The sequence below is a fragment of the Prionailurus viverrinus genome, chromosome D4 (assembly GCF_022837055.1).
Source record: "Prionailurus viverrinus isolate Anna chromosome D4, UM_Priviv_1.0, whole genome shotgun sequence".
Classification (NCBI taxonomy): Eukaryota; Metazoa; Chordata; class Mammalia; order Carnivora; family Felidae; genus Prionailurus; species Prionailurus viverrinus.
In genome coordinates this window covers 39,683,348-39,708,255 of record NC_062573.1, presented here as the reverse complement: position 1 = coordinate 39,708,255, position 24,908 = coordinate 39,683,348, and positions in this window count along the sequence as shown.

Sequence of the window (24,908 nt, the reverse complement as noted above, 5' to 3'; positions counted from 1 at the left end):
AGCAGTTAAGTTGCTGCTATTGAACTTAAAAAAATTTTTTAATGTTTTTTAATTTATTTTTTTGAGAGAGAGAATGCAAGCAGGGGATGGCAGAGTAAGGGGGAGACACAGAATCAGAGGAGGTTCCAAGCTCTGAGCTGTCAGCACAGAGCCAGACACAGGGCCTGAACTCACAAACTACGAGATCATTATCTGAGATCATGACCTGAGCCAAAGTCAGACGCTTAACCGACTGAGCCACCTAGGTGTCCTGAACTTTTGATTATTTTTGATGAGTATTTTCATTATCATGAGACCCAGATGATTAATATTCCATATCCTATAACAAAAGAAGTGTTTCACTAAAGCAAAGGTAAATTTTCAAAAAGGAAACCTTCAATCTCCTGATGATAAGTCTAAAAGAGCTGAGGGCTTTACGATGAGAATACTTTTTTTTTGGATGCCCAACAATATTTTTCTTAACATAAAACAATGTTTTTCTGTTTTTTTATATTTTACCTCAAACAAAAAAATTCAGGAAATTATATAATGCATATATAAGTATATAAATACACACATACATCACTGTGATATACAAATTTTAAAAATTTTTGGCAAAGATATAGAGGAAAAAACTCAGGAACTGATGATGGGAATGTAAATGAATGTAGCTACTGTGGAAAACAGAATGAAGGTTTCTCAAAGAATTAACAGTAGAATTACCATATGATCCAGTAATTCCAATCCTTTGTGTTCCCAAAGAATAAAAAAAAAAAACATTAATTCAAAAAGACATATGAGCCCCTATGTTTATTGCAGTATTATTTACAATAGTCAAACTATGGAAGCATCCCAAGTGTCTGTTGATAGATGAATGGACAAAGAAGAGAAGTGGTGTATATGTACAATGGAATATTACTCAGCCATAAAGAATGAAATCTTGCCATTTACAATAGCATGGATAGAGCTAGAGGGTGTAATGCTAAGGGAAATAAGTCTGTCTGAGAAAGACAAATAGCATATAATTTCACACATATGTGGAATTTGAGGGAAAAAAAACATCAACAAATGAACAAGATAGAAGAGACTGAAAACCAGACTATTACCTATAGAGAATAAGCTAGTGGTTACCAGAGGGGAGATGGGTGGAGGGACGGGTGAAATAGGCAAAGGGGGAGTAAAGAGTACACATCACAATTAGTACTGAGGAATGTATAGAATTGTTGAATCACCATGTTTTATATCTGAAATTAATACAACACTGTATGTTAACTATACCGTAATTAAAATTTTTAAAAAAAAGTTTTTTTTTAAACAAAATTTAAAATTCTGCATCCTTTGTTGGTAATACCTTACTTTGGGGTTTTGTTATCTTTTTTTTCTTATTTTAGAAAATAGTTTATATTAATACATACTTTTTGTAGTTCAAAGTTTTAACATTTTCTGATAGAGGCTTGGCTTCTGGCTATAAAGAATAATTTGACATCTTAATTTATTGAGATCATTAAATAAATCTTTATATTGTCTAGAAGGAATTGAAATAAAAAGTTTTTTTTTTTTTTTTTTTATTTCCTCAAAGCTGTAACGGTAGCTGAGTTGAGACTTCACTTATCTTGAGTTAAAATTTGTACTGTATGATAGCCATTTAAAAATGAAATGTGTATCTGGAATGGTGACAACAAATCTTTGTTGCAGTTTTTCGAAAATAAGTAGTTTATCCCGTATTATGTTCTTGATCCGGGTGTGTTAACGATTTCAGAGTTAGTGAGAATCTGGCAGGAAACATCAAAATAAATGAATGGAAAATCTGTATTAACTAACCCATAAACACAATTAAAATTAGAGCATAATCACACAATTAAATTTAGAGCATATGGATGAATTCTTCTTTTTCCAGTTTGCATACTTGTCAAATTTAGAAAAGCTGTTGAAGAAAATTAAATATTAAATCTGGAGGTGTGACCTTTTGACAGCTTGAAAATAAAAGCATAAATTTAGGGGATCAAGCTATTGAAAATCAGAGATAAATGGAAATGTGAAATTTTATTAAAATATTAATATGCAGGAAATTCTGATTCCAGGAAGCAAAAAAAGAATGTTATTTTTTTATTTTTTTAAAAAAGATTTTTTTTAATTAAAAATATTGAATGTTTATTTTTGAGAGAGACAGAGTGAGAGTAGGGGAAGGGCAGAAAAAGAGGGAAACACAGGATTTTTTTTTTTTTTTTTTTTTTTTTTTTTTAATTTAGAGTGTGAAGGGGGAAAGGGGCAGAGATAGAGAAAGAGAAGGCCAGGTAGCCTCCACACTCAGTGCTCAGCCCAACACAGGGCTCTATCTCATAAACCTAGGATTATAACCTGAGCCGAAAACAAGAGTTGGACGCTCAACTGAATGAGCCACCCAGGAGCCCCAGAACTTTATTTTAATAATTAAAAGTTAACTCAGTTTCAAAAATAGACTTACTGCTTTGTCATGCAAATATGTCATTCCTGTAGGTGACTAGATTTATTTTATTCTTTATTGTTTTCTATTACAAAGCCACAACAGTCATCTTTTTTGCTTATTTAAAACTCCTTAAGAGATAATTATTTAAACATAAAATAATAGAAACATATTGTGGATTTATTACATAGGTATATGTCACATATTGAATGGCAATTCAAACATAAATGTTGGGAGGGGAGAAATGTAAGTAAAGTGATACACTATAGCTTAAATATGGACCGGGGTAAGTTAAAAAAAAGAAATGTACACCAATTAGCTAACAAAATAGATGGTATGGAATCATACAAGAATCGAAAAAAAAGGGAAAAGGGATCAACAAAAAAAAGCGACAAATATAAAACATGGAGTAAGGAAAATAGAAACAAATCAAAATATATCCATAATCACATTAAATGCAACAGGGAATTAAATCGAAATACAGATTGTTGTGAGAGTGGATAAAAAGCAACACAACTGCACCCTGACTATAAGAAACACTCTAAATGAAGACTTCAATGGATTACAAGTAAAATGATGGACAAGGATATATACAACGCTAATACTAATTAAAAAGTTTTGAAGCCCTATGCAACGTACATTTTGCAACAAAGAATATTACCAAGATAAGCATAATCAACAGGAGCAAAAAAGTTTAGTTCATCAATAGGAAATAATGGTAAACATTTATTAAGTTGATAACAGAGCTTTCGGTATATTTATCAAAAAAAAAAAGTTTTAAGGAGAAGTAGACAAATCCACAGTTTAGGTTGAAAGCTTTAACATGCTGCTGCCAATAATTGAGAAAATAATTACAAAATCAGTAAGAGAATGGAATATTCGAAGAACACTATCAAGTAGTAACTTGATCTCATTGATATTTATAGACCACTTCAGCCAAATGTAACAGAATATACATTCTTTGCAAGATCACATGGAACATTTGCTAAGACAGAACATATTCTGGCCTATAAAACAAGAATCAATGAATTCAAAAGGATTCAAGTTGTAGGAAGTATCTTCTTTGACCACAGTGGAATTAAAGTAGAAGTCAGTAGGAAATTTTCCAGATACTTGGAAACACAATTCTAAATAATATGTGGGTCAATAAAGCAAGCACTAGGATGCCCTAGATATTAGAAATACAAAAGAAATTGATTAAATAACATCTGGGACACTTCCATCATTAAGGATCCAACACTCATAATGACAGAACTGCATCCATAGCCTACATTTTCTACTGCTGAAGCTAACAGTACTCAGGTACTAGTAGAATGCTGCTTTGCCTCATTTGTTCCATGTCCTCAAAACAAAAGACAATTGCACTAAAATATCATGTAGGTTGTAGTTTATACTGCTATGCTATGTTGGAGAAGAATGCTTCAACATGCCTCTTCCTTAAGATTGCATTCCGAAGTATCATTTTCCAGTATTGATATGTATCCATTTCTCTGGGGTTTTTTTCTTCTGTATTTCTGTTTATTCATGATTCTCGAGCTACTTATGAATCAGCACAAAATTGGCAGTAGTTTTTCTGGAGAGCTAAAGAACATTTTGCAATATTAAAAAGTTCATATTATTTATTGATTTGTGTTTTTATAGGGATAGAGGTAGTGTGCAAGTGTAATACTAATTCTTGTACAGAATAAAGGACTCATGCAATTAATTACAGGATCTGAAAAAAAAGACTGAATAAGTAGCAAACAATATGCAATAAGTAAAGGCGAGTAAATAATGGCAGGACTTGAGCGTAATTTTTTGATAGAATGATGTTGTGTGCTTAGTATTCACCGAAAATCTTTTTACATTCATGGTGCTCACAGCAAAGCATTGCAAATTTGTAGATATGATTTAGGAACTTGACATATAAAAAAATAGAAATAATAATCACTATCAAATGTGACACATTCAAAATAAACTTATTAACTTAATAGGTAATAAAGTAAGAAAAGAAACTATACATAAAATAAAAAGTAAATAAGACCTACTTTAACTGGATTGTACTAAAGACAGAAATCTTGCAGCTATAATGTGCCAGAGGTAAACAAATGCTTTGGAACTTTTTTTTTTTACCACCTTTATAATTAAATAAGCATTAAACAAAAAAGTCAAAATTAATGAGTACTTTATTGGTTTCACACTTGTTTTTAAAGTATAGGCTTAGACTAACACGAACACCAAAAAAAATTTTTATTTGAAGTATTGATTTGAGAGATTGTCAAGGACAAGTCTATGGAGATAATAAGGATGGTGAAGAAAAGAATTTATAAGACACAGTTCCCCCCCCCCATTTTAAGACTTTTATGCCTTATTATAAAGCATTATTTAAGTTTTTACTAAGAGACTTGATGGTTTCATAATAGATTTATATTAGACTTTATAAATAAACTAGAAGAACTAAGAAAACAACAGAAAAAAATTTAAAACACAAAATCCCGTTATTTGACAGAAAAATAGAATTTTTAACTTGCACTGTATATACTTACTTGGTATGAATTGTTACTTATAATTAATGCTATTGTTAACACCTTTCAAACAATGGTAAAAAAAATAGTTTCGTTATTTCACTTTTGAAAGGAATAAATGCTTATACACATAAATTTTAAAGAAACTTGTTAAATGAAAACATTTAATATAAAATATAAAATAGGATATTTATTTTATATAAGGAAATTATAACCATGAACAAAAAGGCTTATATAATTAGAATATCCAGGAAAAGACATTAAAAATCATAATTCTATTTCTGTCCACTGTAGATTGCAGGTATAGTTTAAATTGAGAAGACCTTTTAAATAAATTGCATGATATACTGCTATTTTCAGTTTTTTTTTAAACTTCAGCATCAAAAGATGGGGAAGAAAACCTAAGGCGTACTATTTGCACACACTAGATTTCTTCAAGAGTCAGTAAAAACCATAATATAATTGATAGTGATTTTTTTTTGGTAACATTAAAATATTTTTAATATTTTCTGGGAATAATTTATATATGTTATATAATGTTTGGATATTCTATGTAAAATTCTTGATCTGAAATTGCTTTAAATTTTTAATGTTTCAAGTTGCCATTCTCTCAGCCGGGTAAATTTTCTTGAAAACTAAGAAGAAAAAACTAAGACATAAATTAATATTGACAATTACACAAAAATTTCACCTAATTAGGTAAAAATGTGAAATTATGTGAAATTCTTGATAGTAATGTCAGTATTAGTGATTTTACTGAAATGCAGGCTCTTATCAATCAACATATGACTTTATTATATTTATATTTTATTGTATTTCTCATACAAACATCACAGGCTCATCAGTAAATCCCCCAGATGAGAATAATGATAAATTTTCTTAAATGTTTAGACCAGCCTTGTCAAATAAAATTCTACATTTACCTGTAGTTTTCAATTTTATTATTATGAAAGTTTATCAAGATAGGAAGAAAAACTGTCGACTATTTATTATCTTAATTTATATTTCTGAATATTTACATAGAAAGTATGTGAGCTCCATTTATACTCTTGCCACGGGTCCTGCAAATAATAGGAACTTGCTGCTCCTGGCGACCCCTGTTGGACTTGGGCCCCGTGGAGCAAGTATTAAGCCTCTGAGATTTCAGGGATGTTCTTACTGTCCATTCTAATTAAAACAGGGACTGATAGTTGACATCTGTTTTCATTAATTTTGTTACTATCTCTATGAAATGAGTATAATTGTGCCTAACAAGCACATAACACGTACCCTCTGAACTTCACGGAAGACCTACTTCCAATTTAGAGTTTTTGGACACTTCTAAATCCTACGCTAGTACTTGGGAGCAACCTGGCCTAGTCTGCAGCCCACCTTATGTTTTCTTGCTCTGCCCTGGGTCTGACAAGATGAGGGACACCTAGGGATACCCACTCTGGCTTTGCATTTCTCTCTGGAAAGGAAGACCCAGGAAAGGGCTCACTCAGGCTTCAGTTGGGGGTTCTAAGCCACTTGCTGAGGAAGTGGGGAGACCAGAAAACCCCAAGCAGCAGCTGGAGAATGTAGGCTCAAGTGAGTAAATCCTTTTGACACTAACTACTCTGACTCATGTGTAGAAGGGAGCACAGCTGGGGAGGTGAGGACCAGAGTTCCTCCAAAGCCCTGGGCTCAGATCCACATTCCCTCTTGCCTAGGTCTCAGAGTGGTTCTGGTGCCAGGCACTGTGCTAGAAAAGAAAATGCAGAGCTAAAATACACATTTCCAGATACCAAAGGAACTTAGATTGTAGTGTAGTTACTGATTGGAATATTTGCATGATTTCTATGTAATCCTTTCTGAACTAATAAATAACCATAGGAAGTGAAATAATGAAAATGAAAATATTTTAATAAAAAGATGTTATATAAGTGCACATCATCACTTATGTTGCTATTCTTAGGTCATTGATTTGTGTCATTAATATTTATCTTTGAAATTATTCTCTGAGTTAGAATTCTAGAAAAAAACTGTGGTTAAAAAGAGTGCCAGGTATGGCATACTCTTAGCTGCATAGAATTTCTTAAATCAAACTGTTTTTTTTTTAAGTTTATTAATTTATTTTGAGAGGGAGAGTGAGCACAGTCTGGGGAGGAACAGAGACAGGGGGGGAGAGAGAGAATCCCAAGCAGGCTCCATGCTATCAGCCCAGAGCCCCATGTGGGGCTCGAACTCACTAACCATGAGATCATGACCTGAGTCAAAATCAGGAGTCAGACGCATAGCCAACTGAACCACCCAGGTGCCCCTCAAAATAGTTTTGAATGAAGGTAGGTTTGGCAGGTAATTAGTGATAATCAATTCTTGCATATAAAATATAATTTCAAATGGAAAGAAATCTGTTTTCTTTTGAATGAGTGACGTTAGCATTTTCCACATAAGTCCTGTCCTTTTCCAGCTTTGTTACTTATCCTTGCTCCATTCTTTTATATTCCTCTTTCCACCACCTCACGCACATCTCTGTTTGACTTTCCATATCCAGCTACTTATTTACTTTTGTAAATCTGCTAACTTGCATTAAGATGTTCCTTTAGAGTCGTGCATTTGCTTGGGTATACATTTATTCTTGTATTTAAATTTTTGAGGTAATAAGTTTTAGGGAAATCCAGCTGAGATATCCAGCCCACTCTGTGTGATATCTGCATTTTATTCCAGTCATATCTATAATAATCTCTTCAGAAAGTGGAATCTATACTCCCACATGAGCAGAGAGTGCTAAATTTTTAATAACTTCCTTAGGGTTTTCATTTTTACTATGATGCTTTCAAAGATTACAGTATAATTTAGGAATGAGAAAATGTTAGTGTTTTTACCAGTAAGTGTTAAACTATCATTACATTCATTTGTCAGTCTTCTGTACTTTGATTTCCATATTTAAACATACGTAAGCTTCTAAAACTACATGGAAGGCACGATAACCATGGTTTCTTCATTTATGTAATGAAGGATAATGGTAGTACTACTTATAGTTTTGTGGTGAGGATTAAATGAAATTTTTGCCCCTGTCATGTAGTTGAGCTCCTGGCTCAGATCAAGTATTCAATTCATTTTAATTGTTATTACCAGGCAGTTACTCTAAGCATAGGCAGTGATCTGTATTGTCCATTCGACTGGTTATTTGGAGGTTGATCACCAATTAGTATGCCCTATCCCCTTATAAGCAAATTGGTAGTTACTCTGAATTATGCCAATAAAGTGGTTAGTTAAAAGTGAAATTTGACAAATAGTATAATAGATTGTTTAGTAATTAGCTCTTTTTATGAAGGAAAAATACAATTTAGCCAGTTTAAGTCAATTAGCTTAGGCCTTACTATTCAATATACAAAAACAACTTTATAAGGGAAATGAATGCCATAGAATTATAAAATAACTGGCTTTAAGATACTGCAAATCCTATATTGCTTATATTTAAAAATACTATTTGGCTCACTATTTTAATTATTTTTTTTAATACCAATCTTATTTATACTTTACCTTATTCTTCTGCGGGATGATATTCCTTCTGTCTCATTTTTAAGCCAGATCTTTCAGGGTACATAGAAGTTTCTTAATTTCAATTTTGGTTTGTATGAAGCCTTAATTATTTCTTAGGTCGTTTTATTTTTTCAGTTACACAAGGATCTTAGAATTTTTAAAAATCTCATATTTATAGAAAGATTTTCTAAGGATTATGAGATTTCATGAACATTATAATTTTTATGGTGAAAATTATGAAATATACACAAAACTAAGGAGAATTGGATAATCAACCTTATGTACTTAACACATGGTTATAAAAATCAGTTGCCATTTTGTCTATTTATTTTAAGAAATATGTATTTTAAAGTATATACTGGTAATATAAATATATGATCAAATATATGAAATATAAATGTATAGTACCTCCAAGACTCAGGAGAAATACTAAAAAAATTATCAGCGTATCTTTCTTATTTCTTGTAAGACCTCTGTAAAAATTAATTGACCAGTGATAAGCCAACCATTGAAGAAAAATAACACAAACTAATAATTTCCCCATAGCCTTGTCCAGCTATGAATTATACAGGAATCTTCTAAAACTATTGAGCATATAATTTGTAGGAGAATTAAGTTTCAACCCACTTCCTTGAACTTATAAAGAAAAGTTTATGTACCACCAAATGAAAAGGAAAAATAAACCTCTCTGTGTATAGATGTTATAACTTGTTTTATCTAAGTATAAAGAATCTTCAATGAGGAAAATCAGTTTTACTCTCACCGGATCATTAATGGTGTACACTCAATCTAAATATTTTTACAAAATAGCATAGCTCTCTTTTTATATTAAATGAGGTAGAAATAACATATAGTGTTATAATAGTTTCAGGGTGCAATATAATGATTCAACAATTCTATACATTTCTCAGTGTTCATCCTTCTAAGTGTACTGTTAACCTCCTTTCCTTTTTCACCCATCCCCCCTGCCCATCCTTCCCCTCTGGCAACCACCAGTTTGTTCTCTGTATTTAAGAGTCTCAGTGTTGTTGGTTTGTTTGTTTTTGGTCTTTGGTTGGTTTGTTTTTTTTGTCTTTACTTTTGGTCTTTTTTTTTTCTTTTCTTTGTTTTGTTTCTTAATTTTCATATCAACAGTCTATTTGAATTCCAGCCCCTGATAAGATACCAAAGGAAATGTCTCTCGGATATAGTTTTTGATATTTAGTCTAATATAGTTATAAAAAGTATGGGTCAAATTTGACATAGTTCTTCCTAGTATCTTTCCAGTGGCTATCTTGTTTGGGACACTGGGATCAAACACTTATTTGTGAGTCAACTTAGATAACTGGGGCTGCCTTGTGCTAATTTCGGTCTGCCATAGCAATAAACAGCAGTGTAACCTCCACAGGAAGACACACCTTCTCCCTCCTAGCATTTGTCTGGGACTAAAACTTTTTTACATGGGCCCCCGTGACCTCAGGCAGCAATCTTGTTCTCTCATGATAACAAACAGATAAATTCATTTGATTCCCTAAAGGAAGGGGGGTTATGTGAGAAGTCAGAGTGTTCATCATCCCATAAACACCTTAAAGGAAGTAAAACTACAAAACCGAGAGGGCACTGAAAATTGTTAAAACCATGTATATGAAGTTCTCTCCCCTAAGATTGGAAATAAGGCGCTAATACCCATTCTCACTGTGCCGATGCTAGAAAATTTAGTCAAGGCAGTGAAGGAAGAAAACATTTTCATTTAAAGGCATATGTAATAGAAGGGGAAGAAATAAAACTATACCTATTCATAGACAACACAGCGTGTAGAAAAGCGTAAGGAATCTAAGATTAAAAAAAAAAAAGACTGAAAATACCAAAATTCCCAGAGCTAATAAGTGAATTTTTCAAATTTAGAAGATACAAGTCAACACACAAATTTCTATATAATAGCAACAAAAAACTGGAAAACAAGTTAAAAATACAATACTGTTTATAACAGCACCAACAAAAATTAAATATTTGAGTATAAATTTAATAAAATTTCAGGATGTCTCTGCTAAAGACTACGAAATGCTGATAAAAGATATAAAGGAAGACCTAATGAAATGGGAAGACTTAGTTTCTGAGATTGGAAGACTAAACATAAACAATGTTAAGTCTTCCGGTACCTGAGTGGCTCAGTCAGTTGAACGTCCTACTTCAGCTCAGGTCATAACCTCATGGCTCATGAGTTTAAGCCCTGCATTTTGCTTTCTGCCGTCATCAAAGAGCCCTCTTCGGATCCTCTGTCCCCCTCATTCTCTGCCCCTCCCCAACTCATGCATTCTCTCAAAAATAAATAAATATTAAAATGTTAATTCTCCCTAAATTGATAGATTTAATGCACTATCAATAAAAAACCCAACAGAGATTTTGTGGATATAGACAAAATGATTCTTAAAGTTGTATCAAAGTGCAAAGAAATGAAAAAATAAATGAAACGTCAAGTTGGAGGGCTCATACTACACAGTTTTAATATAAAATTATAATTAAGAAAGTGTTTCGGTAAAGGTATAGACATATAGATCAGGAGAAAAGAATAGAATCTAGTAACACATTCACACATATACAGCCATTTGATCTTTGACAAAGTTGCTGAAAAAATCCCATGGAAAAAGGAGAGATGGTGTTGAAACAATTGGTCATCCTTGTGTAAAATAAAAAAGGAAAGAGAAAGTTAAAAAAAAAAACCAAAAACTGAACCTAAACATTTGACGTTATACACAAATTTACTCGAAATGGATCAGATATAAAAGTAAAACATAAAACTTATAAAACATTTAGAAGGACACATTGGGGAAAAAAATCTGATGTTAGGCAGAGTTTTTAGGTATGACAACAAAAGTACAATCCATAAAAGGAAAAAATAATTGGGTATCATCAAATTTAAGTTTTTTCTCTGTGAAAGGCACTATTAAGGGAATGAAAAAGCAAGTTACAGACTGGGCAGTGTATTTGCAAATCAAAAATTCAGCAAAAGGCTATAATTTCAGAATACCAAAACTCTTAAATCTCAACAACAAAACACAAAAGTGGTTAAAAAGTTGGGCACTTCATGAGTGAGTATATAAAGATGGCATGTAAGTACATGAAAAGGTGACATCATTAGCCATTAGAAAAAAGCAAATGAAAGCCATAATGAGATACCACTGCACACCTTTTAGAATGGATAAAATGAAAAAAAAAAGCAATACTAAAGGCAGATGAAAATATGGAGCAAACATAACTCTTTTGTTGGCGTTAAAGCAACATGCTTTCAGGTACACAGTAGTTTCTCCCCCCTGATCTCCCACAGAAGGACTCAGCAATCTCACTCCCGTGTATTTACCTAAGGGAAATTAAAACTTACACATCACACTTACACATGATGTAGGTAGCAGTATTTGGTATTACAGCAGTATTCAACAGCTTTGTATAAAACCGCCTAATGGGAACTTGCCAAAAATGGAATTACCTTCAGCAGGTGAATGGATAAACTGTAGCACATCCATACAATAAAAAGGAACAAACTATTGATACACATGCAACAATATGGATGGATCTCCTGATCTTTCTTCAGAGTGATAAATGCCAATCTCAAAAGTTTGCATACTTAATGCTTCCATTCTAGAGAGGACAGTATTGTAGTGATGTAAACAGTTGAGTAGAGCTGGGAGTAGTGATTGGAGGAGGATGACTATAAAGGAGTAACAGGAAGAAGTTTCCTGGAGTGATACAATGGTTTGGGAACTTGACCTCAGTAGTGGAAACATGAATATCTCCATATATTCATATATAACTGTACCAAAAAGGCAGAGGCCATTTTATTGTATGATTTTTAAAAATGACACACATACCTCCTTGAACGCATGTATAATTATTTACAATTTACGTAAGATTTCAAAGGATATTGAGTCCAAGTAAAGGAGACATCGTGAACCTTGTAAAGGCTACTTTCAGTTAAGACAGAGAGTTGTTAAATTTTTAAAATGAAGTTGCTAACAATTATTATGATATTATAGAATACTAAGTGTTAAAAAAGAAAACATTTGCTCAAGAAATTCTCTCAAAATGGAAGAGATGATGAAGAGATGGATACAATAAATAAAAAAGATAAAGGCATGGAGGCAGCTGTATGTAAACTGAGAACAGAGCAGGTGCAGGCGAAGTAGTAAATGAAATAATCAACTACAATTTCCTAAACTGAGAAAGATTATACTTGTCAGATCAAAATGACAAAAAAAAGAAGGAAAGAAAAGAGATACATATCTAAACTTACACTTGTGATACTTTTGCATTTAAATCTTTGAATAATAAATCTTACAGTATATTCAGTCTTGGAAGAGTGAGTAGGCAACCTGTAAGAAAAACATGTCTATGTTGTTTCCTTTTACTTGAGATTTTGTTGTGTGGCAATAAAACATATATAAATCATTATTTTAGTTGATCCTCATGTCTAATTGTATTGTGTAGAAGCATAGCCCATCTTTCTGGTCCCTCTGGTTCTGGAAGGAGGACCTAACCTAGACCAGCATAATTCTGAGCTGAGCACAGTCCATGAGAGCAATGACTGATTTCAGCTTGTTAAACTCAGAACAGAATAAACTCAAGATTCTTGATTGAATGTGCCTAGTGCTGTGATGGTGTGAGCCTTGAAATTTCTATTGCTATCTTGCCATCATGGTGTCAATCAGCTTGAGACTGAAGGTGACACAGAACAAACAAAATCATGAAATGGATACTCTGATGGTGTTTAACCCAGAATTCGCCTCTGAAGCAAGGCTGCTTTTTGACTCTTCAGTTTCATAAGTCAGTGAATTTCTTCTTGTGTGTAAGACAGTCCAGGCTGGATTTTCTCTTACGGGGAATAAAATGCATCTTGCAGGACCAAACATTATAATTTAAATATTTTATTTCCATTATTCTCTATAATTATAGAAGAAGTCAATAGTTCAAATAATTTTGTACCTTTTTTCTTTAATAATTTTAAGTGTCCATAATTAAGATTGTATTTGTTCAAGTAAACATGATTCTATATTCTGTAACTGAAGTTAGTATTTTTTCTTTATACTCAACATTAATACATCATAATCATTTTTACCGTGTAGTAAATATATGCTCTAAAGCTACATTAGACCATTTTTTATCCTTTATGATATTTTGAAAATGAATTGGGGAACCTTGGCTGAAAATATTCATGCAAATGTTGGTCTTACATATACATGGATTCAATTTCCAGGTGATTTATTGACTATGTATATTGTATGTCATAGGAAAATGAACCACTAAATCTTTTCATGTTTTCCAACCATACGGTAGGTCTAATGTGAATCCTTCAAAAGATTTATTTAATGTCTAAAAGTTTTCCTCATTTTAACTTTTTCCTTACTTTATGATCATGTGGTTAAGAATCTATATGCCTTCTTACAAGATTTTGCAATAAATCATTCAGTAATTCAAAAATTATATATGAGAAGACGATCATAATTTATAACAAGGCATTGCTTAATATACATTCATAAATCTATTGCAAGTTAGATCACTATGTTCATTAGTGGGAAGATAAGCAACACTTTTAAAACATCAGTAGTAATTTTAGTTGTATGCATTTTTAAATTTTTTTTTAATGTTTACTTTTGAGAGACACATATAGAGCGCAAGTGGGGGAGGGGCAGAGAGAGAAGGAGACACAGAATCCGAAGCAGGCTCCAGGCTCAGGGCTGTCAGTACAGAGCCTGACGTGGGGCTTGAACTCACAAACCTTGAGATCATGACTTGAGCCGAAGTCGGACACCGACTGAGCCACCCAGGCTCCTCTACTTGTATGCATTTTTAAAATAAGATTGGTACAGTATAAGCTGACATAAAATAGAAAGCAAATGTAAATTATTGGATTGTCTTTACTCACTAACAGCATTCTGACCAGTGGTATGATAACCAACAAAGAGTCACTGTTCAGAAAATTATCAGGATGCTGAACTCAATCAAGATGAGAGACTTTAGTATCTAGAACCATGAATTTTTTTTTGAAGGCAAGATTAAACTACATGGTCAGATTATCTTAATATGCATAAAATTGTGTATGTGAATTTTTCCTAATTACTAAATTTTAACAAGAAGCCGTCTAGGTCTGTTACTTAACATCCTAAACTACATGCCTACTTCACTGTCTTCACACAATAGACCATGATCGCTCAATAGTCAAATGCCATACAAGAAAACAAAACAAAACAGAACAACAACAAAAAAGCATAGTAGAGTCACCGTTAATGGTTGGTGTGATATTGCAAAAATCTTGTTTACTTACAGATAAGTGATAAAATCATAAATTCTAGAATTAGGGGAAAAAAAGCTGTTTTTGTGTTAACCCTGCTCTCCTCATTTGCTTAAAGATTTTGTCTCTCAGGATGCATAGGTGGCTCAGTTGGTTAAGTGACCAACTCTTGGTTTTGGTTTGCGTCATGATCTCATGGTTTTGTGGATTCAAACCCAACGTCAGGCTATGCGCTGACAGTGTGGAGACTGCTTGGAATTCTGTCTCCCTCTCTCTCTCTGCCCCTCCCCTGCTCACCCTATCTCTGTCTCTCTCAAAACAAATAAACTTAAAAAAAATTTTTTTTAAATAAAGATGTTTGCCTCTCATCTGTAATTAAGTTATAAAAATGTTATAAAAATGATTAGAAATGACTTCAGTAATCTGATCTTCAGATTGATCTTCATAACTATTCTCATTAATCATTGTTGATTAGAATTAAAATAAATGAAATGGCCATATAGATATTACTGAAATTTAACTTAGAAGTAATTTTAATACATTATTTTTATAAAAGTACAGAATCTTAAAAGACCATGAAAGATAATTCAATAAAAATAAATTCTAAGTGAAAATTTTATATTTTTATAAATATATATTGCAAATACATAGAAAATCTAAATATACAGTGATAGATATTTTATATATTATACATAAATATTTGCGATTATGTATAAAATCATTTTTTATTGCCAGTATTCCTACCAGTATAATTCATATTGTTAAGAATGTAGAATCAGTAGGAATAAAGAATAAAATTTTTTCTTTAGACAATAATATATTTTTCTATATAATAATATAGAATTATAGGTAGTTTGGACTGTATTTTTAATCTTTATTATACTTTGTTTTCCAATTATCCATTGACTGATGAACAGATAAGATGTGGTATGTATATACAATGGAATAATACTCAGTTAAAAAAGAATGAAATTGTGCCATTTGCAACAATATGGATGGAACTAGAGTATTATACTAGGCAAAATATGTCAGAGAAAGGCAAATATCATATGATTTTCACTCATAAGTTGAATTTAAGAAACAAAACAAGCGAGCAAAAGGAACAAAAAGAGGGGCAAACCAAGAAACGGAATCTTAACTATAGGGAACAAACGGATGGTCACCAGAGGGGAGATGGGTGAGAGGAGGGGTGAAATAGGTGATGGGGATTAAGGAGTGTACTTACTGTGATGAGCACCAGGTATTTTTTTTTTATTTTTTTTTCAACGTTTATTTTTTTGGGGACAGAGAGAGACAGAGCATGAACAGGGGAGGGGCAGAGAGAGAGGGAGACACAGAATCGGAAACAGGCTCCAGGCTCTGAGCCATCAGCCCAGAGCCTGACGCGGGGCTCGAACTCACGGACCGCGAGATCGTGACCTAGCTGAAGTAGGACGCTTAACCGACTGCGCTACCCAGGCGCCCCGCACCAGGTATTGTAGGGAAGTGTTGAATCACTATATTGTACACCTCAAACTAATATAACACTGTATGTTAAGTAACTGGAATTTAAATTAAAAAAAAAAACATTTTAAGAAATGATCATTTATTCAATTAGCTGCAGAAAACATCAGTTCATATTTTTGTTGATACTCTTAGAGTTTTTTAGAAGCAAATTTCTTAAAAAATTTTTTTTCTTACATTTATCCATTTTTGAGAGACAGAGAAAGACCACAAGCGGGGGAGGGTCAGAGAGAGAGGGAGACACAGCATCTGAAGCAGGTTCTGGGCTCCGAGCTGTCAGCAAAGAGCCTGATGTAGGGCTAGAACTCAAGAACCACTAGATCATGACCTGAGCCAAAGTCGGACGTACAACCTACTGAGCCACCTAGGTGCGCTAAAGCAAATTAATTTCTTAATTGATAATACACCTGTATGCATAAAAATATAACCATTTACCAAAAAAAATGGGCTCATTGGTTTTTTTAAAAGCTTAATTCAAAACTATTCTTATACACGTTAGTCAGAATGGTTGAAATGACATTAGTGGAAACTTAGAGACCGCAGGAGCCATTTCTTTTTAAAACTTGTGGGTTAAAAGAATGGTCTTTTAAGAGAATATTTTATGTGTACATGTATGTTTGGGTATGTATTCATAACTTGGGGGTTATGCATTTCTATTAATGAGGTGGTACTAATGATTAGATTCACAAATATGAAAAACCACATGGCTGGACCATTTCCTTTGTGATGGAGCCTAGACACTTGCTTCTTAGCTCGTCATTTTCTGTGATTTGCCGGCAATCTTGAAAGTTAACAAGGTGGATCCAAAACAAACCATTTGGTTGGTGGTGCCAATAAGAGCATGACAGCTCATTCTATGTGATTGTGTATACTTGGCAATGTAGAACTGTTAACTTCAAAGAGTGGAGCTTGCTGGGAGGAAAGCTTTTGGAGTAATGCAGTTGTTGTTGACTTTGTGCATGGTTGGGTATTATTAATACAGGAGCTGTTTTTCATATTGGTTTTATAAAGTTCGAAATTGCACTTGACTAGTTGGAGTGAGGATAGAGGATGATTTCTGAAGAGTGTATTTTGGAAAAACAAAGTTATTTTTATTTTGTTTTCTTAAATAATAAATAGCCTAAAAAGAGTTTACCACTGCCACCACAATAGGCTTGTAAAAACTAGGGAATAGGAAGAATTAGCGAATGGAGGAAGTTCAATGGAGTCTTTTGGGATTAAACTAATGAATATTAATGCCAAATAATGCATGTGGGACAGTAAAAGAAATGAGGGATACAGAATGAAACTATAGAAAATGAATAGATGAGAGAAAATAGATAGTAAATTGCAACCATAAGAGACATGATTACAGGAAGGAAGGAATATCAAATAAGACTGTTCAAAGATGCTTTTCTCAGCAAGTTTCTTATTTAAAGGGTAAAAATGAGTTATATTTTCCACAGTCCATTTCATTCTAAAAACTTGAGGACTGTTTAATGCTAAGTTCCAAGGATTGTTAAATATTACTGAAAAGCTGTCCTATTAAGTTTTGAAAAAAAAAATTAACAGACTCCAGGAGCATCCTTTAAAAATCAGGGGGGTCTCAACCTTGGCTGCCCATTAGAACCACTTGGGGACATTTTGGAACTCCAATACCCAAGCCATACTCCAGTCTATTTAAGTAAGAACCCTCAGGTTATGATGTGGGCCCAGACTTCAGTATTTTTTTGTTTTCCACATGAATCTAATGTGCAATTAGATTTCCAAATCAAGGCATTAAGAAATATTTCTCAAGGTATGGTTCTCAGACTTCTTACATCAGAATCACACCACAACTTAATAAATACATTCCTGAACTGAACTCTAAATGTCTTGAATCAGAATAATGGGTGGTGAGGAGGTGAAGTCTGCAATTTTAATGAACAGATTTTTTTGCTTATTATATATATATTAATTTGGGCAAATGACAAAATGAATTGGATAAATTGGACAAATTTAATCTTAAAGAAATTTTTTTTTCTGAGGAAAATATTACAAACATTTTCAGTTATTATAACAAAAATACTCTGCTTATGTAGAAATTTCTTTCTTAGAAATATAACTGACATGTATTTATATTATTAAGTTTCCCAAATCCTCCACAGGGTAGTTCCAAGCACCAATGAGGTTCAGAGAAATTACTATCATGCGCAAAATTACTGAGTTAGATTGTAGTAATGGGTAATGGAACCAAGATGTGAATTTGTATGTTTTTAATCTGAATCTTGTGCTTTGTTCCATTAGGTGGTTTTCCCTAGCATTTCTCTGATCACCATATCCTAGCGTCTTCTCTATTTCTTCCCTATACTCAATCTTTACTGTTAATTGATGCACTCCACTCAACCTTGCCAACCTCCAATGTCTTCCTTTCAGACTTCTGACTTGTTATCTGTAATAATATTCTCATCCATTTTGTTGTCTCTGGTAATCACCTGAGTTCATAGTCAAGGTTAGAGAGGAACAGAGCTACAGAAGATCTCAGCTACCCTATTTTCCTAACAATTCATTTCGCAGCCACTGCGTTTACAAAAATTCAATTTCAATGAATTTAATCATTACTTACCTTACAACCATGGTAAAACTTAGGCTTTGTCGTTATTTAAAATTCAGTGTTGTCTTTCCCATTCCCAAAATACCTAATCAAGTCTTTTCATGTAAAAGTATAGGCTTTTATATTACTGTTTTATAATAGCTAAAATAATGCCTACTTTGTAGGATAAGAAATAATAATGGGAGGTGCCCAGAGTTTTCTTTTTTCCTTTTCCTTTTATTTTTTTTAATTGCCAACCCTAAAATATACCTCATTTCTTTGGAACTTAGTCAATATAGTTTTTACAATATTTATTTATTTATTTTGAGAGAGAAAGAGAGCAAGTGAATAGAGGAGGAGCGGAGAGCAAGAGAGAGAATCCCAACCAGGCTCCATGCTGTCAGTGCAGAGTCCCACATGAGGCTCAAACCCATGAACCAGAGATCATGACCTGAGCCAAAAATCAAGAGTCAGGTGCTTAACTGACTGAGCCACCCAGGTGCCCCTTAAGCAATATTTTTGTTGTGGTTTCTTGTTACTCAGCAATCAAATTCCATTCTGCTAATTCGTGTCTGATTCTGGCTTCAGTTGATGCCCTAACCTGCCTAAACTTCATGGTTTATTCATTCAAAATTTTTTACCAGAACTACACTCTATTCCTGGAGGTGACATCATTCTTTTCTTGCATCATTGGCCACTAGCATATGTAAACCCAACTGCCAGATTTCCTCAATCCTGGTTGAAAGCTCTTAGGCATGTTTGGAGTCAAATAACCTAATTCAACAAAACCTTTTCTCAAGGGGATTGCTCTCAAACCTTCATTTTTACTGACAACGTAAAATCATTCTTTAAAATCAGTCTTAGGATAGACTGGCTAAAATTAACTCAGGAAACACCATTGTTGGTGAGGATGTGGAGAAACAGGAACCCTCTTGCACTGTTGGTGGGAATGCAAACTGGTGCAGCCACTCTGGAAAACATTGTGGAGTTTCTTCAAAAAATTGAAAATAGAACTACCCTTTGACCCAGCAATAGCACTATTAGGAATTTATCCAAAGGATACAGGAGTGCTGATGCATAGGGGCACTTGTACCCCAATGTTTGTAACAGCACTTTCAACAATAGCCAAATTATGGAAAGAGCCTAAATGTCCATCAACTGATGAATGGATAAAGAAGATGTGGTTTATATATACAATGGAATACTACTTGGCAATGAGAAAGAATGAAATCCTGCCATTTGAAACAATGTGGATGGAAGTGGAGGGTATTATGGTAAGTGAAAAAAGTCAGTCAAAGAAAGATATGTTTTCACTCATATGTGGAACTTGAGATACTTAAAAGAAGACATAGGGGAAAGGAAGGGGAAAAAATAGTTTCAAACAGAGAGGAAGACAAACCATATGAGACTCTTGAATACAGAGAACAAACTGAGGGTTGATGTGGGGGTTGGAGGAGAGGGGGAAATGGGTGATGGGCATTGAGAAGGGCACCTGTTGGGATGAGCACTCAGTGTTGTATGCAAGTGATGACTCACCAGCATGTACCCCAAAACTACGAGCACGTTGTATACACTGTATATTAGCTAACTTGACAATAAATTATATTAAAAAATCAGTCTTACTATATAATTACCATATTCCTCTATTCTCTTTTCAAACCCCTCTGATTCTTTCAGGCCCAGGACATTTTCTAGATGATTCCAACCAATCCTAAATTCCTCCTCTGTGTACTATACTTTTTTTGTTTGTTTGTTTATCTGGAGCCACTTCCTTCTTTTTATTTGTTTCCATTCTTATCTTGAGTATCAGAGTGTAAATTCTCCCAAAGACATGATCATTTCTATTCATCCCACTTCAGCATGCAAATCTCATTACTTTCATAGATGTTATTTCCAAAAAAAAAAAAAAAAAGGTCAAATGAATGAATGTGTTAAAAGTAGGGGCTTCAAACTCCAATGGTGCTACTATTCTGTGGAAAAAGCATACCCTTTCACATTGACTGTGATTTCCACATTCTGTTTAAGCATAATTGATTAGTCAACATCCAACTTACTGTAAGCCAATTAGATAAAAAACATTTGTATGGACACATATTCATGAATGGAAGTCTGAGAAACTTCATGGACCCTCTCCCCAATATAACCATGTTGGTGAAAATTTTTACAAAAGCAATTTAAAGTCTCTGGAAATTGTCTAAAGGACATTAAATAAGAAACATTTATCCCAGGAAATTAAATAAATATTAATAAAGGCAGTGAGAGTCTATGGCTGCTGAGCCAGGACTCCCTTCCCTAAGCACCCTCCATTCCTCTCCTGCCCAATTCAGCAAAATGGAAGCTCACCCTTGGTGGATGCAGTCAAGAACACAGTATTCCCTCTCTTCCTAATTCTAAGTTGAGGGCTGTGGAATCTCCCTATGAAAGGTAGACTGCTGACACTTTGTACATTCTCACAGTTGCATGCTTCAGAAGCTCTATTCCAGAGAGAAGCTGCTGAGAGGTGTGGGGCTCTCTTCCTTCACTCAACTTTCACTTGCAGGTGTAAGTTCTGTGCTAGGGGCCACTGCCAAAAACGCTAAGATGGCAATCACCTACTCCCAAGCTCATTCGTAGGGTGGAGTTTCTACATCTGGAGAATCAAGTGGAGGGGACTAAACGCTACTGCTCTTACTCCGTGCCATGCAGATAGAAAAGAGGTATCACTACAAGAGAAGCAGGCCACACTTCCTGTCTCTAGCTCAGGAACAGTGGCAGAGGTTTTGACAAAAGGACAGAGACAGCCTTAAGAACAGAGACCTATGAAGTTTTTCCTAATGGAACTGACATTATTTGGAAGAGAGTGTGAAGAGGTTCAAGTTTAAGAGCTTCGTTGAAAAAAAAAAACAACGGGGATTTGGGTACTAAGGAGTTAAGAGGAAAGTTACTCCATAAGAGCAATTAAGTAACCCTTAGTTGAGCTAAAAGTTTACCAGAGAGAACCAGGATAAAATAAGCTAGGAAGAGCCCTCCTGGCATAGGAACAAACCTCTAAGAATGGCCTCAAACAAATTTGATAGAGACACAAATTTAATAGGATCAGACTATAGAGCAATTTATGCTCCAAGGTATTGTCAGAAAATAACCAGAGTAATCAGCCATCACTCAGTGGAGGCTCAGAGTTCCCTGTGATAGCAACAGAGGCAGGTAGCTTAACAGAAAAATCTGAAAATGGGATAGTCAAAGAGACACTGAAACCACTGCCATCATAAGGTGAGTGCACACCTCTCCAAGGCATTGGATGTGATTCTAGAGTTTGGAAAAAAAATTGATTTTGACAGTTTTTGCAAGCTTGTTCACTGCTTTATTAGTGGGATGGAGTTTTGGAGCTTCCTACTCCACCATTTTCCTGTCAGAGCCTTACAGTCAATTGATTTTTGACCAGGATGTCATCAAGACAGTTGAGTGGAGAAAAGAATAGTATTTTCAAAACCTGATACTTTAAAAATCATATGTAACTGATAAACTATAAAATTTTCAAAGGAAATCATAGGAGTAATGACCTTGGATTAGGCAGAGCCTTTTTAGTGATGACGTCAAAAGTATAAGTGATCAAAGAAATGAAATTGGTAAATTGAACATCAAAATTTAAAACCTTTATGCTTCAAAGGGTGCCATAAAGAATGTGAAAAGCCAACTTGCAGAATAGGAGAAAATATTTGCAAATCATATATCTGATAAAGGATTTGTATCCAAAATGTATCAAGAGCACTTCCAGTTTAATAACCCATTATATAATGGTCAAATTTTCTGACTAGATGTTTCCCTAAAGAAGATATACAAATATCCAATAAGCCCACGGGAAAAAAAAAGGATCCATATCATCAGCTACCAGGAAAATGCAAATCAAACCATAATGAGATACAACTTCCCACGCAAGAGTTTTAATAAAAAAAGATAAATAATAACAAGTGTTGGCAAGAATATGAAGAAGTTGGAATCCTCATACATTTCTGATGGGCACGTAAAATGATACAACCACTTTGGAAAACAGTCCAGCTGTTCCTCAAAACGTTAAACACCGAGTTGCTTTATGACAGCAATTCTATTCCTAGGCATGCACCCCCAAAAAATGAAGATGTATCGCCACACAAAAACTTATACATGAATGTTCATCGCAGCATTACTCATGGTAACCAAAATAAGCCTTCTGGCCACATCTGTGCTACGTGTTGGGAGTTTTGAAAAAATAATGCCATTGGTGTTTTGGCTTCTGTGGACATAAAAAGAGCAAATGAGTTCTTTATTTTCTCTTTTCCTTTTCTACCTCTCTTATTCCCCCTCTTTCTTCCTCAAAATTCATTAAGAACTCTAAAAATGTACTCACTGAAGAACTGTTATTAGAGTGAAGTGACTTACAGAACTATTCTAAGGCCATCTATAAACAAAGGCATGTTAGTAAATCCTTTATAGAGCAGTGCTGAGAAAACAGAATGTATGTCAGAACAGGATGAGATTGGTCACTCTGCTTCCTCTAAGATCTGTTAATGCAGTTTTTGGGGGGTTTTGTTTCTTTGTTTGTTTTGTTTTTTTAAGTATGAAAGAAGCAGTATGGATTCACAGTGAGAGAGCATACAGGGTTAGTTGCATGAGGCAAGTCATGATATACGGAGTTTTGCCAAGAATTTCCTGGAGGACCCTAAAGATAGTGGCATGATTAGAAGACAATTGCTGAACTGGCATTTCCTAATGATAAATTTAAAGGATTTTGAAAGGATATTTGAAGAGATTTGTTAAATACTGGATTTAAAAATATCAAACATACTAGGATTGATTTGATTGGCTTTGTACATGTATGTTTAGGAAATGATGCATATTCCTACTGAAAGATAACATTGTGATTTTCAATTTATTGGGAATTTGTGAAAATCCTATAATGTTAAGAAGTCTTTGTATTTAGTAGCGATTTTACTCTGTGGAGAAGCAGCTTATGTGTGCTCAAGGGGGAACAAAGCTGATGATATTAGCAAGTATTTCAGACGGATATTTTTTGCCACAACATCTGGTGGATAATAAAAATGATCCTGGTTTATAGTTCTTTACCAGTGTATGTTTTTTAAATGTAAGGTGAAAGAAGCTAGTGTTAGGCAGTTAATGCAGGGAGAGCGTGTAACCATAGCCACTGGAAATTCAAAATGTCTCCATGAAAATAAGAGAATACGAGTTGGCATTTAAAGCACTCAACAGTCAACACATGAATTTATTCATGCACTATTAACATGATTTGATTTTAATGAGCAGTTTTCTAGGGTTCCAGTCTGATTTCCTTCTCCTACAGCTTTAGAGGCTTAGTGACCCTGGGATGATGGCTGGTTTTCTGTTGTGATAGAAACCACCATAAGCATTTAAGGCTCTCAGGCAACTGTCTGTAAAGCATCTGTGGCCCAGCTGCATTGGTTTGCTGTGCGTTTTTGCTCTTGTCACCATAAATCCTCATGTCCAGTCATTTTAACTGAGTAGGCCAGGGAGAGCATCTAAGAAGATGCTCATAGCTCTTATATCCTTAGATACTCCTACACACTGGGAAAATTAGAATTTGGGCCTAATCATAGAGATTTTTGCCTAGGATCCATACCATTAGAAAACATTTGACTGGTTGCTTCACTGTAGACCAGAATCTTCCACATGTCCAGGTTTGTATTCACAATTTTGTTTGGAATGCTTGGAAGAAGAAATAGACCACTTTTCCATGGTTCCTCAGTATCAGTGCTGCTGGTTTTGCTGCTGATCTCCCTTACTCCTGGTATGGTAATATACTCATATCACTATTAATGACCACTACCATAGCAATGCTGTTTGATGTTACACTAATGAACCCTACCTCTGTTCTACGTTGACCACACATTCACTAACAGTGCACCACAGCTCTTTCTGCTCCCGAAGACAAGGAAGGTGTTTCTTCTAGCACTTTCTGTCATTCCTTTTTAAATGACATTCCTTTTTAAAAAATGTTAATTTATTTTGAGAGAGAGAGAGAGAGAGGGAGAGGGGCAGAGAGAGAAGGAGAGAGAGAATCCCACATCAGGCTCCACACTGTCAGCGCAGACCAAAGCAGGCTTCGAATTCAGGAGCCATGAGATCACGATTTGAGGGAAAATCAAAAGTCAGATGCTTAAAGGATTG